Genomic DNA, 6117 nt, shown 5'->3' on the forward strand with positions numbered 1-6117 from the left:
AATTTTCCATTTTGTTGGGATCCACACAAAAGCTTTGGCGTAGTCAATAAAGCAGAAGTAGATGTTTTTCTGGAGCTCTCTTGCTTTTTCCATGATCCAAGGGATGTTGGCAATTTGATCTCTGGTTCCTCTGACTTTTCTAAAACCAGCTTGAACATCTGGAAGTTCATGTTTCATGTATTGTTGAAGCCTGGCTTGGAGAATTTTGAGCATTAGTTTGCTAGTGTGTGAGATGAGTGCAGTTGTGCAGTAGTTTAAACATTCTTTGCATTGCCGTTCTTTGGGATTGGAATGAAAACTGACCTTTTCCAGGCCTGTGGCCATTGCTGAGTTTTCCAAATTTGCTGGTGTATTGAGTGTGGCACTTTCACAGCATCATCTTTTAGGATTTGAAATAGCTCCACTGGAATTCCATCACCTCCACTAGCTTTGTTTGTAGTGATGCTTCCTAAAGCCCACTTGAGTTTGCATTCTAGGATGTCTGGTCTAGGTGAGTGATCACATCATTGTGTTTATCTGGGTCATGAAGATCTTTTTTGTATAGTTCTTCTGTGTATTCTTGCCACTTCTTCTTAATATCTTCTGCTTCTATTAGGTCCCTACAATTTCTGTCCTTTATTGTGCCCATCTTTGCATGAAATGTTCCCTTGGTATCTCTAATTTTCTTGAAGAGATCTCTAGTCTTTCCCATTCTGTTGTTTTCCTCTATTTCTTTGCACTGATCATTGAGGAAAGCTTTCTTATCTCTCCTTGCTATCCTTCGGAACTCTGCATTCAGTTCGGTGTATCTTTCCTTTTTCCTTTTCCTTTAGCTTCTCCTTTTTTCTCAGCCATTTGGTAAGGCCTCCTCAGACAACCATTTTGCCTTTTTGCATTTCTTTTTCTTGGGGATGGTCTTGATCCCTGTCTCCTGTACAATGTCACGAACCTCCATCCATAGTTCTTCAGGCACTCGGTCTATCAAATGTAATCCCTTGAATCTATTTGTCACTTCCACTGTACAGTGGTAAGGGATTTGATTTAGATCATACCTGAATGGTCTAATGGTTTTCCCTTCTTTCTTCAATTTAAGTCTGAATTTGGCAATAAGGAGTTCATGATCTGAGCTGTTTAGTTCATGATCTGTTTAGTTGTCCTAGCCACATTTCATCAGCTCACTCACTACATGCAGCTCTTGGTTACAGGATTGGAAGGCACTGGCCCATATGGATGTCTGGGTGAGATTCTAAAGCCCAAGTAAAAATGCAGTATCAATACCAAGAATTCAAGGTTGGAAGAATTAGATATATTTATTAAGGACCTATAATATGCTCCTTATTAATGTATAATATATTAATATATAACAATTATATTAATATATAATTATATGTTAATATATAATAATTATATATAATAATATATAATATTCAGTTTTCTTTATAGTTCAACTCTCATACATATCCATACATAACTACTGGAAAAACCATAGTGAATGAAGGATTACTTTTTCTGTACAAAATCATTTACATTTTTAAAGAAATGTTTTAATTTTATATAAATTTCATTACTTTAAGACATATTGCCCATATGACTTGACGCAGAAGATGTTAATATAGGTGATAAATGTCAGGTGATAGTGAAGCAATGTATATCTTCTCTACAAAATAAAATTGTAGAGAATGTGAATTATTTGATGTAATTATTCAGAAGGTCTACAGCTGTTTCATTTTTTGCGGGGAGAAACTAAGTTCAAGGGGACAGTAAAAGATGATGTCTTAAATGTAAAATTGTACGTTTATTTTATATTGTTCTGTTTAGAAGTAAGAAGCTGTTTGATGATTAACTTTGTTAAAAGGGAAAATATTTCATTCTGCCTTTAAATTGGGAAAATATATAATCAAATCCTTAATATATGATATCTTGTATGTTGGCTTTTAAAAATACATTTCTGGGCATGTTTGTGATAAGCAAGTTATTTTCAGTTCTCTCACACGTAATGTGCTTTAACTATTGAATGCTAGAAATTTTTCAACTAGCTGTTTTGAATTTTCCGTGGTAGAAATTGCCTGTAATTCAGTTGTGAATTTGCCTCTTGTAACGTTACCTAGTTATTTCATGTCTTGGCTTTAGCATAAAACTTTGCAAGACAGAAACTAACATTAATGTTTCCCTAAAAAAAAATGGTTTTCCTAAAGTACTTCTCTTTTTTTCCTACTTCATAAATCCTGGAAATGTTTTTTTGTAAATAATGCCCTCAAACATAATATTTTCAGTATTTAAAAATTAAAAAGATTGTTTTTCTTTACATGAACAGTAAATTTTGTCATGTTACATATGCGTAGGTTTCTAGATAAATCCATTGTATGCTTTCCAAAATACATATTTTATATTTATTGTTATATTTGATTCATATTTCATTTTGGGGAATCTGCAGTGCCTTTCCTATTGCCGTGCTCTTCTAGACAAGGACAATCAAATGGGAGGTTGAGTGACTTACCCACAGTGGCTTCTTAGCAATAGAACTAGAGCCAAAACCCAGCTTACAAGCCAGAATTTTCTCCATAGTTCTTTAGAGCCAAGTTGCAAAGTATTTTTAGTATTTCCACTCACTCCATGTCATTGAGAGCCAACAAATAATGATTTACATAAGGCGATAAAGCAGTGTATTCTGCAGAGAGAAAACTGGGCTTGGATAGTTTTGGAGAAAGAAACAAACTCTCTTAGATTGACCTCATAATTTGAGCTTCTTCCCAGGAAACTTCTATATGTATTGTTTTTTCTAAGTATGCTTGTATAGCCTTAATTAGTTTATCTTTTCTGTATTATTTTCCTTCTGAACTTTTTTGGGCAACGGGTAGCAGTAGAGATAGAAGTTTAACCTTTAGAATCTGGCAGGGATCACTGCCGTCAGATGTCAGGAATAGGCTCTCTGCTCACGGCTCCAGGCTTTTGATCCAAATAAAATTAAAGTATGAGAAGCACTGCTTTAGAAAGTCCCATTCTGGCCCTTAGATGCTACCCAGGGGCTGAGATGCTTTCTGGAGGCAAGGTGGCCGTAACTTCAAGGAAGGAGCCAAACCCTCTCTTTGTGTGACTTTGTACACCCGGACACCAAATTCTATACTCTAACAGCTCTTAACCTGCTGCTAGGACCCAGTTTGGTTTCTTCTCCAACCCAGTCCTTTTAGCATGGGTCACACCACTGCTGTGAGCTCTTCAAGCTCTGAACTAGGCAAGGGTGACTGTGGTGTGTGTAGACAGTGTGGTGGATGTGACAGCTGGGACCCCCAGGGATGGATGCATGTGACTGCTTGTGACACAGGACAGAGTCAGCGGTGAGAAGAGGTAGGCTTTGTCCCCAAAGGTACCAGGGTATCTAGAGATCCAAATTTGAACCTGATCATCTGGGTTCTCTGAAGCAGTATTTGTTAGAGTAAGAGCAATTTAATTTAAAATTGGTTAACTTAATTTGTTAGATATTTAGATGTATGTTATGTGAACCTTCACTTGTATTCTTCACCTGCATCTTTAAAAATGTTAGAGGCAGACCCCACAAGCACAAGAGAATTTGAATCCTATATTTATGCAGACACACTCGACAGGATTCTGCTTCTTTGTCTGTGAAGGAGGAGTGATGATGGGGCTGGCTTCTTCAGTTCAGCACAGCAAGAGCTGTGCTAGAGGTGGTCAGTTTGGCCCACGGCTAAGATTTATCAAGTGTCTTCTTCCCCACATAGGAGCTCTTATCAGTCTTCCTTCTCATGGATCTAAAGCTGCTGTTTTGGCCATGTGATAAACATCCTAGATAGAAGGGTGAAACATACTTGTTTAGTTTAGGATGGATCATTTCTGGGCTTCCAGTGAGATGTTAACTGCCAGTCAGTCTTAACCTCCAGTTAACTGAGCGAATCTTCATCTGTGACTGAGTAACAGGACCAGGGTGGATGCCGCAGCCACATCTTTGAGTTGCCGTCTTACTTCTGGGAGAAAGAGGAGCATGAGGCAGTCGTGAAAGGTGAGGGGAGTTCTGTGCTAAGCACTGGTTCTGAAGCGCTGTTGCATCCGCACTTTGTCACTCCCTTCTCCTTCCAAATAGGCGGTGGGGGAGATCCTGCCACCCAAGTGAGGTCCAGAGAATCACCGGGAGATGAAAGATACTCCCAGTGAGACAGCAGTTGAGTGGAACATCCAAACGAGAGGAATATTTAGATTTAAGGAAAGCAAGAGATGAAGTCAGGGAAATGAAGCATTCATCAAGCTAACTTGAAGAGAAAAGGGAAGTTCAGCTGCCAAGTGAATCTCTGGGGAGATTGTTTCTGTAAGAGTGTGATTGTGTGTGTGTGTGTGTGTGTGTGTGTGTGTGTTATACATGCTTTTACTTATTTTCTTAGTGTGTTTGGGTGTGTCCACAGAAGCTGCCAAGTGTGGGTTTAAAATCCTGGTGTGGGTGATAATTAATATTTGTGAGCCCAGGAGGAAGTTTACCTGGGAGTAAATTCTGGCACAAAAAATCTTCGCAAGTGAAGGCTTTATTTTGCATCTTTTTAAAATTTTTTTTAAATTTTGCATCTTATAAAAAAAAAACCTGTTAAATTCTAGTGAAAAAAGTCTGTTTCTAGATATTTCCATATGGCTTTCACCAAAAATATTTTAATAAACCTTTCTGTCATCTTGGAATTTTTCTCATACTGAATTGAACTCTCATTTCAAGGAGTATTTCTAGTTTGAAATAAGATCGTCCCTGTGCGACTATGGCATTAATCAGTGTCATATATTAAGGTATAGAATAACATTTTAAGCATGATCATTTGATTACAGATTTGTGTAACAACCCACTTGGGTTTGAGGAAAACTTGTTCACTGTTACATCTGGAATTTAAACTTAGAATTTTCATTTAATTGGGCATTAATGCAAGATGCTTATTATTTTGATTCCCCCCCACCTATTACACAGTAACCAGGAAATTTGGTTCAGGACATTGACTTAGTTTTCCAGCTGTAAAAGCATATCATCAGATAACAAATCAGTTAGATTATTAGACAGGAGAGACTAGCCAATGTCATTATACCAACTTTTCACTATAAATTTGAAAGAGACCTCCTTACTGTCTGTACCCACGGAGAGCTACTCCCATCGCCCTGCTGAGTTGTTTTGTTGTGGAGCTGAAGGTAGAGAGTGGTCCAGTAATGTTCAGTGAACACTGAATTAATGGGTACTGGAATCATGCTACTCTGAAATTGTATCAGGCAATAAACAGCCTATTTTCAATGGGCCTTTACATATTTTGAAATAAATGTGCTTCACAAAGCTACCTCTTATAGACAGATGAGGTAGTGTGTGTCTCACCTCATTTCTAAAGATTTATTTTGCTTATATGTAGCAATACATTTGATTAATCTCAATAAATATTGCAAAAACCACTTACTAATGTGTGTTACCAGTGATATTATTTTCTAATAATATTATATTTTATACTTTTCTTATTGTCAAATTACTTATTCTTTCAAATTCTTTACCTGTGTAGTTTTACCACTGTGTACTCACAAAATAGATATCAAAGTGGCCAATAAAAACATGAAAAAATACTAATTACTGATCAAGGAAGTGCAAAATAAAAGGTAATAAGATACTACTATACTCCCTCAGGAATGATAATGATTCAAAAAGACTGTCAGTACCAAGTCTATGAGTTTTCACTTACTGCCTCTTGGTGTGTGTGTTGTTCAGTGCCTATGTCATGTCTGACTTTTTTGTGACCCCATGTAATGTAGCCCACAAGGCTCCTTTGTCCTTGGGATTTGCCAGGTGAGAATACTGGAGTATGTTGCTATTTCCTTCTCCAGGGGATCCTCCCAACCTACATCTCCTACACTGGCAGGCAGGCTCTTTACTGCTGAGCACAAGGGAAGCCCCTTGTTTGAGGGAAGCCCCTTGTTTGGTGCAAGCCCCACATTGATGCAAATATTTTATAAAGTTACTTGTACTTGTTTGGGAAAGCTGTGAACAAGCCTACTTTGTGGCTGAGCAATTCACTCCCAGTTAAATAACCAGCAGTGGGTGCATATACACCAAAGACATACACCAGCAGGTTATTGGAGCATTATTTGCAAACAATGCCAAATATCAAGGATCAATAG

The sequence above is a fragment of the Bison bison genome, unplaced genomic scaffold (assembly GCF_000754665.1).
Source record: "Bison bison bison isolate TAMUID 2011002044 unplaced genomic scaffold, Bison_UMD1.0 scf7180017864514, whole genome shotgun sequence".
In the NCBI taxonomy this organism is placed as follows: domain Eukaryota; kingdom Metazoa; phylum Chordata; class Mammalia; order Artiodactyla; family Bovidae; genus Bison; species Bison bison.